Genomic DNA, 14,404 nt, shown 5'->3' with positions numbered 1-14,404 from the left:
GTACTTCACCTAGCTTGTTGGGAACAAAGTTTCTTTTCAGTTGCAAGCTCCAATCCATACATTTATATGGGGAGGTACTAGCTCCAACTCGGTTTTACAGTGAAATCTGCAGGAATTTCAACCATGCACTACGAAACAGACTGAGAAACCGGACTAATAGATTATCCTGCAACCCCTTCCCTTTGTGCTAGATGAACGAACGTCTGTCCACATGCTAAGTTCTGGGAGATCAGTGAGTGTGAAAGCCGTCCTTCACCTAGCTTGTTTGGAACAGAAAGTTTTTTTTCATTTTCCAACTCCACTCCAAACATATATATGGGGAGGTAATAACTCCAGCTCCGTTTTACGGTGAAAACTGCAGGAACTTCAAACCGGCACTAGGAAACAGACTGAGAATCCACAGTAAAAGTTTCTCCTGCAACCCTTTCCCTTTGTGTTAAATGAACGAACGTCTCTACACATGCTCAGTTCTGAGAGAAAATTGTGTGTGAAAGCCGTCCTTCACATAGCTTGTTGGGAACACAAAGTTTCTTTTCAGTTGCAAACTCCATTCCATACATATATATGGGGAGGTACTAGCTCCAACTCCGTTTTACAGGGAAAACTGCAGGAACTTCATACAGGCACTAGGAAACAGACTGAGAATCCAGAGTAAAAGTTTCTCCTGCAACCCGTTCCCTTTGTGCTAGATGAACGAACGTCTATCCACATGCTCAGTTCTGAGAGATAATTGTGTGAGAATGCCGTAATTCACCTAGCATTTTGGGAACACAAAGTTTCTTTTCAGTTGCAAACTCCACTCCATACATATATATGGGTAGGTACTAGCTCCAACTCGGTTTTACAGTGAAATTTGCAGGAACTTCAAACCGGCACTAGGAAACAGATTGAGAAACCAGAGTAATAGATTATCCTGCAACCCCTTCCCTTTGTTCTAGATGAACGAACGTCTATTCACATGCTCAGTTCTGAGAGATAAGTGTGTGTGAAAGCCGTCCTTCACCTAGCTTGCTGGGATCACAAAGTTTCTTTTCAGTTGCAAACTAAAATCCATATATATATATATGGGGAGGTACTAGCTCCAACTCGGTTTTACAGTGAAAACTGCAGGAACTTCAAACCGGCACTAGGAAACAGAATGAGAAAAAAGAGTAAATGTTTCTCCTGCAACCCATTCCCTTTGTGCTAGATGAACGAACGTCTCTCCACATGTTCAGTTCTGAGAGATAAGTGAGTGTAAAAGCCGTCCTTCACCAAGCTTGTTGGGAACACAAAGTTTCTTTTCTGTAGCAAACTCCACTCCATACATATATAAGGGGAAGTACAAGCTCCAACTCGATTTTACAGTGAAAACTGCAGGAACTTCAAACCGGCACTATGAAACAGACTGAGAAACCAGAGTATTAGATTATCCTGCAACCCCTTCCCTTTGTGCTAGATGAACGAACGTCTCTCCACATGCTCAGTTCTGAGAAATAAGTGTGTGTGAAATCCGTACTTTACCTAGCTTGTTGGGAACACAAAGATTCTTTTCAGTTGCAAACTCCACTCCAAACATATATATGGGGAGGTGCTAGCTCCAACTCTGTTTTACAGTGAAAATTGCAGGAACTTCAAACCGGCACTAGGAAACAGACTGAGAAACCAGAGTAAAAGTTCCCCTGCAACCCGTTCCTTTGTGCTAGATGAACGAACGTCTCTCCACATGCTCAGTTCTGAGAGATAAGTGTGTGTGAAAGACTTCCTTCACCTAGCTTGTTTGGAACAGAAAGTTTTTTTTCATTTTCAAACTCCACTCCAAACATATATATGGGGAGGTAATATCTCCAGCTCCGTTTTACAGTGAAAACTGCAGGAACTTCAAACCGGCACTAGGAAACAGACTGTGAATCCAGAGTAAAAGTTTCTCCTGCAACCCGTTCCATTTGTGCTAAATGAACGAACGTCTCTCCACATGCTCAGTTCTCAGAGATATTTTTCTGTGAAAGCCGATCTTCACCTAGCTTGTTGGGAACACAAAGTTTCTTTTCAGTTGCAAACTGCACTCCATACATATATATGGGGTGGTACTAGCTCCAACTCGGTTTTACAGTGAAATCTGCTGGAATTTCAACCATGCACTAGGAAACAGACTGAGAAACCGGACTAATAGATTATCCTGCAACCCCTTCCCTTTGTGCTAGATGAACGAACATCTCTCCACATGCTAAGTTCTGAGATTTCAGTGAGTGTGAAAGCCGTCCTTCATCTAGCTTGTTTGGAACAGAAAGTTTTTTTTCATTTTCAAACTCCACTCCATATATATATATGGGGATGTAATAGCTCCAGCTCCGTTTACAGTGAAAACTGCAGGAACTTCAAACCGGCACTAGGAAACAGAATGAGAAACCAGAGTAAAAGTTTCTCCTGCAACCCGTTCCCTTTGTGCTAGATGAACGAACGTCTCTCTACATGCTCAGTTCTCAGAGATAAATGTCTGTGAAAGCCGATCTTCACCTAGCTTGTTGGGAACACAAAGTTTCTTTTCAGTTGCAAACCCCAATCCATACATATATATGGGTAGGTTCTAGCTCCAACTCGCTTTTACAGTGAAAACTGCAATAACTTCAAACCGGCACTAGGAAACAGACTGAGAAACCAGAGTAAAAGTTTCTCCTGCAACCCGTTCCCTTTGTGCTAAATGAACGAACGTCTGTCCACATGCTCAGTTCTGAGAGATAAGTGTGTGTGAAAGCCGTCCTTCACCTAGCTTGTTGGGAACACAAAGTTTCTTTTCAGTTGCAAACTCCACTGCAAACATATATATGGGGAGGTACTAGCTCCAACTCGGTTTTACAGTGAAAACTGCAGGAACTTCAAACAGGCACTAGGAAACAGACTGAGAATCCAGAGTAAAAGTTTCTCCTGCAATCCGTTCCCTTTGTGCTAGATGAACGAACGTCTCTCCACATGCTCAGTTCTGAGAGATAATTGTGTGAGAATGCCGTACTTCACCTAGCATTTTGGGAACACAAAGTTTCTTTTCAGTTGCAAAGTCCAATCCATACATATATATGGGGAGGTACTAGTTCCAACTCGGCTTTAGAGTGAAAAATGCAGGAACTTCAAACCGGCACTAGGAAACAGACTGAGAAACCAGAGTAAAAGTTTCTCCTGCAACCCGTTCACTTTGTGCAAGATGAACGAACGTCTCTCCACATACTCATTTCTGAGAGATAAGTGTGTGTGAAAGCCGTCCTTCACATAGCTTGTTGGGAACACAAAGTTTCTTTTCAGTTGCAATCTCCAATCCATACATATATATGGGGAGGTACTACCTCCAACACGGTTTTACAGTGAAAAATGCAGGAACTTCAAACCAGCACTAGGAAACAGACTGAGAAACCAGAGTAAAAGTTTCACCTGCAACACGTTCCTTTGTGCTAGATGAACGATCGTCTCTCCACATGCTCAGTTCTGAGAGATAAGTGTGTGTGAAAGCCGTCCTTCACATAGCTTGTTGGGAACACAAAGTTTCTTTTCAGTTGCAACCTCCACTCCAAACATATATATGGTGAGGTACTAGCTCCAACTCGGTTTTACAGTGAAAAATGCAGGAAGTTCAAATCGGCACTAGGAAACAGACTGAGAAACCAGAGTAAAAGTTTATCCTGCAACCCGTTCACTTTGTGCAAGATGAACGAACGTCTCTCCACATACTCATTTCTGAGAGATAATTGTGTGTGAAAGCCGTCCTTCACCTAGCTTGTTGGGAACACAAAGTTTCTTTTCAGTTGCAAACACCACTCCATACATATATATGGGGAGGTACTAGCTCCAACACGGTTTTTCAGTGAAAAATGCAGGAACTTAAAACCGGCACTAAAAAACAGACTGAGAATCCAGAGTAATAGATTATCCTGCAACCCGTTCCATTTGTGCTAGATGAAAGAACGTATCTCCACATGCTAATTTCTGAGAGATAAGTTAGTGTGAAAGCCGTCCGTCACCTAGCTTGTTTGGAAGAGAAAGTTTCTTTTCAGTTGCAAACTCCACTCCAAACATATATATGGGGAGGTACTAGCTCCAGCTCCATTTTACAGTGAAAACTGCAGGAACTTAAAACCGGCACTAGGAAACAGACTGAGAAACCAGAGTAAAAGTTTCTCCTGCAACCCGTTCCCTTTGTGCTAGATGAACGAACGTCTCTCCACATGCTCAGTTCTGAGAGATAATTGAGTGTGAAAGCCGTCCTTCACCTATCTTGTTTGGAACACAAAGTTTCTTTTCAGTTGCAAACCCCACTCCATACATATATATGGGGAGGTACAAGCTCCAACTCGGTTTTACAGTGAAAACTGCAGGAACTTCAAACCGGCACTAGGAAACAGACTGAGAAACCAGAGTAAAAGTTTCTCCTGCAACCCGTTCCCTTTGTGCTAGATGAACGAACGTCTCTCCACATTCTCAGTTCTGAGTGTTAATTGTGTGTGAAAGCCGTCCTTCACCTAGCTTGTTGGGAACACAAAGTTTCTTTTCAGTTGCAAACTCCAATCCATACATATATATGGGGTGGTACTAGCTCCAAGACGGTTTTTCAGTGAAAAATGCAGGAATTTCAAACCGGCACTAGGAAACAGACTGAGAAACAAGAGTAATAGATTATCCTACAACCGCTTCCCTTTGTGCTAGATGAACGAACGTATATTCACATGCTCAATTCTGAGAGATAAGTGTGTGTGAAAGCCGTACTTCACCTAGCTTGCTGGGAACACAAAGTTTCTTTTCAGTTGCAAACTAAAATCCATAGATATATATGGGGAGGTACTAGCTCCAACACAGTTTTACAGTGAAAATTGCAGGAACTTCAAACCGGCACTTTGATACACACTGAGAAACCAGAGTAAAAGTTCCCCTGCAACCCGTTCTTTTGTGCTAGATGAACGAACGTCTCTCCACATGCTCAGTTCTGAGAGATAAGTGTGTGTGAAAGCCGTCCTTCACCTAGCTTGTTGGGAACACAAAGTTTCTTTCAGTTGCAAACTCCACTCCATACATATATATGGGGAGGTACTAGCTCCAACCCTGTTTTACAGTGAAAACTGCAGGAACTTCAAACCGGCACTAGGAAACAGACTGAGAACCAGAGTAAAAGTTTCCCCTGCAAACCCTTCCATTTGTGCAAGTTGAACGAACGTCTCTCCACATGCTCAGTTCTAAGAGATATGTGTGTTTGAAAGCCGTACTTCACCAAGCTTGTTGGGAACACAAAGTTTCTTTTCAGATGCAAACTCCACTCCATACATATATATGGGGAGGTGCTAGCTCCAACTCGGTTTTACAGTGAAAATTGCAGGAACTTCAAACCGGCACTAGGAAACAGACTGAGAAACCAGAGAAAAAGTTTCCCCTGCAACCCGTTCCCTTTGTGCTAGATGAACGAACGTCTCTCCACATGCTCACTTCTGAGAGATATGTGTGTGTGAAAGCCGTCCTTCACCTAGCTTGTTGGGAACACAAAGTTTTTTTTCAGTTGCAAACTCCACTCCATACATATATATGGGGAGGTACTAGCTCCAACTCGGTTTTACAGTGAAAACTGCAGGAACTACAAACCGGCACTAGGAAACAGAATGAGAACCAGAGTAAAAGTTTCAACTGCAACCCGTTCCCTTTTTGCTAGTTGAACGAACGTCTCTCCACATGCTCAGTTCTAAGAGATATGTGTGTTTGAAAGCCGTACTTCAACTAGCTTGTTGGGAACACAAAGTTTCTTTTCAGTTGCAAACTCCAATCCATACATTTATATGGGGTGGTACTAGCTCCAACTCGGTTTTACAGTGAAATCTGCAGGAATTTCAACCATGCACTATGAAACAGACTGAGAAACCGGACTAATAGATAATCTAGAAACCCCTTCCCTTTGTGCTAGATGAACAAACGTCTCTCCACATGCTAAGTTCTGAGAGAACAGTGAGTGTGAAAGCCGTCCTTCACCTAGCTTGTTGGGAACACAAAGTTTCTTTTCAGTTGCAAACTCCACTCCATACATATATATGGGGAGGTACTAGCTCCAACTCGGTTTTACAGTGAAAACTGCAGGAACTTCAAACCGGCACTAGGAAACAGACTGAGAAATCAGAGAAATAGTTTCTCCTGCAACCCGTTCCCTTTGTGCTAGATGAACGAACGTCTCTCCACATGCTCAGTTCTGAGAGATAAGTGTGTGGGAAAGCCGTACTTCACCTAGCATTTTGGGAAGACAAAGTTTCCTTTCAGTTTCAAACTCCAATCCATACATATATATGGGGAGGTACTAGCTCCAACTCGGTTTTACAGTGAAATCTGCAGGAACTTCAAACCGGCAGTAGGAAACAGATTGAGAAACCAGAGTAATAGATTATCCTGCAAACCCTTCCCTTTGTGCTAGATGAACGAACGTCTATTCACATGCACAGTTCTGAGAGATAAGTGTGTGTGAAAGCCGTCCTTCACCTAGCTTGCTGGGAACACAAAGTTTCTTTTCAGTTGCAAACTAAAATCCATATATATATATATGGGGAGGTATAGCTCCAACTCAGTTTTACAGTGAAAACTGCAGGAACTTCAAACCGGCACTAGGAAACAGAAAAAGAGACCAGAGAAAATGTTTCTCCTGCAACACATTCCCTTTGTGCTAGATGAACGAACGTCTCTCCACATGTTCAGTTCTGAGAGTTAAGTGAGTGTAAAAGCCGTCCTTCACCTAGCTTGTTGGGAACACAAAGTTTCTTTTCAGTTGCAAACTACATTCCGTACATATATAAGGGGAAGTACAAGCTCCAACTCGGTTTTACAGTGAAAATTGCAGGAATTTCAAACCGGCACTAGGAAACAGACTGAGAATCCAGAGTAATAGATTATCCTGCAACCCCTTCCCTTTGTGGTAGATGAACGAACGTCTCTCCACATGCTCAGTTCTCAGAGATAAGTGTGTGTGAAAGCCGTCCTTTACTTAGCTTTTTGGGAACACAAAGATTCTTTTCAGTTGCAGACTCCACTCCATACATGTATATGGGGAGGTACTAGCTCCAACTCGGTTTTACAGTGAAAATTGCAGGAACTTCAAACCGGCACTAGGAAACAGACTGAGAAACCAGAGTAAAAGTTCCCCTGCAACCCGTTCCTTTGTGCTAGATGAACGAACGTCTCTCCACATGCTCAGTTCTGAGAGATAAGTGTGTGTGAAAGCCGTCCTTCACCTAGCTTGTTGGGAACACAAAGTTTCTTTTCAGTTGCAAACTCCACTCCATACATATAAATGGGGAGGTACTAGCTCCAACTCGGTTTTACAGTGAAAACTGCAGGAACTTCAAACCGGCACTAGGAAACAGACTGAGAAACCAGAGTAAAAGTTTCTCCTGCAACTCGTTCCCTTTGTGCTAGATGAACGAACGTCTCTCCACATGCTCAGTTCTAAGAGATAAGTGTGTGTGAAAGCCATACTTCCCCTAGCTTGTTGGGAACACAAAGTTTCTTTTCAGTTGCAAACTCCAATCCATACATATATATGGGGAGGTACGAGCTCCAACTCGGTTTTACAGTGAAAATTGCAGGAACTTCAAACCGGCACTAGGAAACAGACTGAGAAACCAGAGAAAAAGTTTCTCCTGCAACCCGTTCCTTTGTGCTAGATGAACGAACGTCTCTCCACATGCTCAGTTCTGAGAGATAAGTGTGTGTGAAAGCCGTCCTTCACCTAGCTTGTTGGGAACACAAAGTTTCTTTTCAGTTGCAAACTCCACTCCATACATATATATGGGGAGGTACTAGCTCCAAATCGGTTTTACAGTGAAAACTGCAGGAACTACAAACCGGCACTAGGAAACAGACTGAGAACCAGAGTAAAAGTTTCAACTGCAAACCGTTCCCTTTGTGATAGTTGAACGAACATCTCTCCACATGCTCAGTTCTAAGAGATATGTGTGTTTGAAAGCCGTTCTTCACCTAGCTAGTTGGGAACACAAAGTTTCTTTTCAGTTGCAAGCTCCACTCCAAACATATATATGGGGAGGTACTAGCTCCAACTCGGTTTTACAGTGAAAACTGCAGGAACTTCAAACCGGCACTAGGAAACAGACTGAGAAACCAAAGAAAAAGTTCCTCCTGCATCCCGTTCCCTTTGTGCTAGATGAACGAACGTCTCTCCACATGCTCAGTTCTGAGAGATAAGTGTGGGTGAAAGCCGTCCTTCACTTAGCTTGTTAGGAACACAAAGTTTCTTTTCAGTTGCAAACTCCACTCCATACATATATATGGGGAGGTTCTAGCTCCAACTCGGTTTTACAGTGAAAACTGCAGGAACTTCAAACCGGCACTAGGAAACAGACTGAGAAACCAGAGTAAAAGTTTCTCCTGCAACTCGTTCCCTTTGTGCTAGATGAACGAACGTCTCTCCACATGCTCAGTTCTAAGAGATAAGTGTGTGTGAAAGCCGTACTTCCCCTAGCTTGTTGGGAACACAAAGTTTCTTTTCAGTTGCAAACTCCAATCCATACATATATATGGGGAGGTACGAGCTCCAACTCGGTTTTATAGTGAAAATTGCAGGAACTTCAAACCGGCACTAGGAAACAGACTGAGAAACCAGAGTAAAATTTCCTCCTGCAACCCGTTCCCTTTGTGCTAGATGAACGAACGTCTCTCCACATGCTCAGTTCTGAGGGTTAAGTGTCTTTGAAAGCCGTCCTTCACCTAGCTTGTTGGGAACACAAAGTTTCTTTTCACTTGCAAACTCCACTCCATACTTATATATGGGGAGGTTCTAGCTCCAACTCGGTTTTACAGTGAAAACTGCAGGAACTTTAAACCGGCACTAGGAAACAGACTGAGAAACCAGAGTAAAAGTTTCTTCTGCAACCCGTTCTCTTTGTGCTAGATGAACGAACGTCTCTCCACATGCTCAGTTCTAAGAGATAAGTGTGTGTGAAAGCCGTACTTCCCCTAGCTTGTTGGGAACACAATGTTTCTTTTCAGTTGCAAACTCCAATCCATACATATATATGGGGAGGTACTAGCTCCAACCCGGTTTTACAGTGAAAATTGAAGGAACTTCAAACCGGCACTAGGAAAGAGACTGAGAAACCAGAGTAAAAGTTCCTACTGCAACCCGTTCCCTTTGTGCTAGATGAACGAACGTCTCTCCACATGCTCAGTTCTGAGAGTTAAGTGTCTGTGAAAGCCGTCCTTCACCTAGCTTGTTGGGAACACAAAGTTTCTTTTCAGTTGCAAACTCCACTCCATACATATATATGGGGAGGTACTAGCTCCAACTCGGTTTTACAGTGAAAACTGCAGGAACAACAAACCGGCACTAGGAAACAGACTGAGAACCAGAGTAAAAGTTTCAACTGCAACCCGTTCCCTTTGTGATAGTTGAACGAACATCTCTCCACATGCTCAGTTCTAAGAGATATGTGTGTTTGAAAGCCGTTCTTCACCTAGCTAGTTGGGAACACAAAGTTTCTTTTCAGTTGCAAGCTCCACTCCAAACATATATATGGGGAGGTACTAGCTCCAACTCGGTTTTACAGTGAAAACTGCAGGAACTTCAAACCGGCACTAGGAAACAGACTGAGAAACCAAAGAAAAAGTTCCTCCTGCATCCCGTTCCCTTTGTGCTAGATGAACGAACGTCTCTCCACATGCTCAGTTCTGAGTGATAAGTGTGGGTGAAAGCCGTCCTTCACTTAGCTTGTTAGGAACACAAAGTTTCTTTTCAGTTGCAAACTCCACTCCATACATATATATGGGGAGGTTCTAGCTCCACCTCGGTTTTACAGTGAAAACTGCAGGAACTTCAAACCGGCACTAGGAAACAGACTGAGAAACCAGAGTAAAAGTTTCTCCTGCAACTCGTTCCCTTTGTGCTAGATGAACGAACGTCTCTCCACATGCTCAGTTCTAAGAGATAAGTGTGTGTGAAAGCCGTACTTCCCCTAGCTTGTTGGGAACACAAAGTTTCTTTTCAGTTGCAAACTCCAATCCATACATATATATTGGGAGGTACGAGCTCGAACCCGGTTTTACAGTGAAAATTGCAGGAACTTCAAACCGGCACTAGGAAACAGACTGAGAAACCAGAGTAAAATTTCCTCCTGCAACCCGTTCCCTTTGTGCTAGATGAACGAACGTCTCTCCACATGCTCAGTTCTGAGAGTTAAGTGTCTTTGAAAGCCGTCCTTCACCTAGCTTGTTGGGAACACAAAGTTTCTTTTCACTTGCAAACTCCACTCCATACTTATATATGGGGAGGTTCTAGCTCCAACTCGGTTTTACAGTGAAAACTGCAGGAACTTCAAACCGGCACTAGGAAACAGACTGAGAAACCAGAGTAAAAGTTTCTTCTGCATCCCGTTCTCTTTGTGCTAGATGAACGAACGTCTCTCCACATGCTCAGTTCTAAGAGATAAGTGTGTGTGAAAGCCGTACTTCCCCTAGCTTGTTGGGAACACAAAGTTTCTTTTCAGTTGCAAACTCCAATCCATACATATATATGGGGAGGTACTAGCTCCAACCCGGTTTTACAGTGAAAATTGCAGGAACTTCAAACCGGCACTAGGAAAGAGACTGAGAAACCAGAGTAAAAGTTCTTACTGCAACCCGTTCCCTTTGTGCTAGATGAACGAACGTCTCTCCACATGCTCAGTTCTGAGAGTTAAATGTCTGTGAAAGCCGTCCTTCACCTAGCTTGTTGGGAACACAAAGTTTCTTTTTTCAGTTGCAAGCTCCACTCCAAACATATATATGGGGAGGTACTAGCTCCAACTCGGTTTTACAGAGAAAACTGCAGGAACTTCAAACCGGCACTAGGAAACAGACTGAGAAACCAAAGAAAAAGTTCCTCCTGCATCCCGTTCCCTTTGTGCAAGATGAACGAACGTCTCTCCACATGCTCAGTTCTGAGAGATAAGTGTGGGTGAAAGCCGTCCTTCACTTAGCTTGTTAGGAACACAAAGTTTCTTTTCAGTTGCAAACTCCACTCCATACATATATATGGGGATGTACTAGCTCCAACTCGGTTTTACAGTGAAAACTGCAGGAACTTCAAACCGGCACTAGGAAACAGACTGAGAAACCAGAGTAAAAGTTTCTCCTGCAACGCTTTCCCTTTGTGCTAGATGAAGGAACGTCTCTCCACATGCTCAGTTCTAAGAGATAAGTGTGTGTGAAATCCGTACTTCCCCTAGCTTGTTGGGAACACAAAGTTTCTTTTTAGTTGCAAACTCCAATCCATACATATATATGGGGAGGTACGAGCTCCAACCCTGTTTTACAGTGAAAATTGCAGGAACTTCAAACCGGCACTAGGAAACAGACTGAGAAACCAGAGTAACTGTTCCTCCTGCAACCCGGTCCCTTTGTGCTAGATGAACGAACGTCTCTCCACATGCTCAGTTCTGAGAGATAAGTGTGGGTGAATGCCGTCCTTCACTTAGCTTGTTAGGAACACAAAGTTTCTTTTCAGTTGCAAACTCCACTCCATACATATATATGGGGAGGTTCTAGATCCAACTCGGTTTTACAGTGAAAACTGCAGGAACTTCAAACCGGCACTAGGAAACAGACTGAGAAACCAGAGTAAAAGATTCTCCTGCAACTCGTTCCCTTTGTGCTAGATGAACGAACGTCTCTCCACATGCTCAGTTCTAAGAGATAAGTGTGTGTGAAAGCCGTACTTCCCGTAGCTTGTTGGGAACACAAAGTTTCTTTTCAGTTGCAAACTCCAATCCATACATATATATGGGGAGGTACGAGCTCCAACCCGGTTTTACAGTGAAAATTGCAGGAACTTCAAACCGGCACTAGGAAACAGACTGAGAAACCAGAGTAAAATTACCTCCTGCAACCCGTTCCCTTTGTGCTAGATGAACGAACGTCTCTCCACATGCTCAGTTCTGAGAGTTAAGTGTCTTTGAAAGCCGTCCTTCACCTAGCTTGTTGGGAACACAAAGTTTCTTTTCACTTGCAAACTCCACTCCATACTTATATATGGGGAGGTTCTAGCTCCAACTCGGTTTTACAGTGAAAACTGCAGGAACTTCAAACCGGCACTAGGAAACAGACTGAGAAACCAGAGTAAAAGTTTCTTCTGCAACCCAGTCTCTTTGTGCTAGATGAACGAACGTCTCTCCACATGCTCAGTTCTAAGAGATAAGTGTGTGTGAAAGCCGTACTTCCCCTAGCTTGTTGGGAACACAAAGTTTCTTTTCAGTTGCAAACTCCAATCCATACATATATATGGGGAGGTACTAGCTCCAACCCGGTTTTACAGTGAAAATTGCAGGAACTTCAAACCGGCACTAGGAAAGAGACTGAGAAACCAGAGTAAAAGTTCCTACTGCAACCCGTTCCCTTTGTGCTAGATGAACGAACGTCTCTCCACATGCTCAGTTCTGAGAGTTAAGTGTCTGTGAAAGCCGTCCTTCACCTAGCTTGTTGGGAACACAAAGTTTCTTTTTTCAGTTGCAAGCTCCACTCCAAACATATATATGGGGACGTACTTGCTCCAACTCGGTTTTACAGTGAAAACTGCAGGAACTTCAAACCGGCACTAGGAAACAGACTGAGAAACCAAAGAAAAAGTTCCTCCTGCATCCCGTTCCCTTTGTGCTAGATGAACGAACGTCTCTCCACATGCTCAGTTCTGAGAGATAAGTGTGGGTGAAAGCCGTCCTTCACTTATCTTGTTAGGAACACAAAGTTTCTTTTCAGTTGCAAACTCCACTCCATACATATATATGGGGAGGTTCTAGCTCCAACTCGGTTTTACAGTGAAAACTGCAGAAACTTCAAACCGGCACTAGGAAACAGACTGAGAAACCAGAGTAAAAGTTTCTCCTGCAACTCGTTCCCTTTGTGCTAGATGAACGAACGTCTCTCCACATGCTCAGTTCTAAGAGATAAGTGTGTGTGAAAGCCGTACTTCCCCTAGCTTGTTGGGAACACAAAGTTTCTTTTCAGTTGCAAACTCCAATCCATACATATATATGGGGAGGTACGAGCTCCAACCCGGTTTTACAGTGAAAATTGCAGGAACTTCAAACCGGCACTAGGAAACAGACTGAGAAACCAGAGTAAATGTTCCTCCTGCAACCCGTTCCCTTTGTGCTAGATGAACGAACGTCTCTCCACATGCTCAGTTCTGAGAGTTAAGTGTCTGTGAAAGCCGTCCTTCACCTAGCTTGTTGGGAACACAAAGTTTCTTTTCAGTTGCAAGCTCCACTCCAAACATATATATGGGGAGGTACTAGCTCCAACTCGGTTTTACAGTGAAAACTGCAGGAACTTCAAACCGGCACTAGGAAACAGACTGAGAAACCAAAGAAAAAGTTCCTCCTGCATCCCGTTCCCTTTGTGCTAGATGAACGAACGTCTCTCCACATGCTCAGTTCTGAGAGATAATTGTGTGTGAAAGCCGTCCTTCACTTAGCTTGTTAGGAACACAAAGTTTCTTTTCAGTTGCAAACTCCACTCCATACATATATATGGGGAGGTTCTAGCTCCAACTCGGTTTTACAGTGAAAACTGCAGGAACTTCAAACCGGCACTAGGAAACAGACAGAGAAACCAGAGTAAAAGTTTCTCCTGCAACTCGTTCCCTTTGTGCTAGATGAACGAACGTCTCTCCACATGCTCAGTTCTAAGAGATAAGTGTGTGTGAAAGCCGTACTTCCCCTAGCTTGTTGGGAACACAAAGTTTCTTTTCAGTTGCAAACTCCAATCCATACATATATATGGGGAGGTACTAGTTCCAACCCGGTTTTACAGTGAAATCTGCAGGAACTTCAAACCGACACTAGGAAACAGACTGAGAAACCAGAGTAAAAGTTTCTCCTGCAACCCGTTCCATTTGTGCTAGATGAACGAACGTCTCTCCATATGCTCAGTTCTGAGAGATAAGTGTGTGTGAAAGCCGCCTTCAATTAGCTTGTTGGGAAAACAAGGTTTCTTTTCAGTTGCAAACTCCACTCCATACATATATAAGGGGAAGTACAAGCTCCAAATCGGTTTTACAGTGAAAACTGCAGGAACTTCAAACCGGCACTAGGAAACAGACTGAGAAACCAGACTAATAGATTATCCTGCAACACTTTCTATTTGTGCTAGATGAACGAACGTCTATTCACATGCTCAGTTCTGAGAGATAAGTGTGTGTGAATGCCGTCCTTCACCTAGCTTGCTTGGAACACAAAGTTTCTTTTCAGTTGCAAACTAAAATCCATATATATATATGGGGAGGTACTAGCTCCAACTCGGTTTAACATTGAAAACTGCAGGAACTTCAAACCGGCACTAGGAAACAGAATGAGATACCAGAGTAAATGTTTCTCCTGCAACCCATTCCCTTTGTGCTAGATGAACGAACGTCTCTCCACATATTCAG

The sequence above is a fragment of the Camelus dromedarius genome, unplaced genomic scaffold (genome assembly GCF_036321535.1).
Source record: "Camelus dromedarius isolate mCamDro1 unplaced genomic scaffold, mCamDro1.pat HAP1_SCAFFOLD_178, whole genome shotgun sequence".
In the NCBI taxonomy this organism is placed as follows: domain Eukaryota; kingdom Metazoa; phylum Chordata; class Mammalia; order Artiodactyla; family Camelidae; genus Camelus; species Camelus dromedarius.
This window is presented reverse-complemented; position numbering follows the sequence as displayed.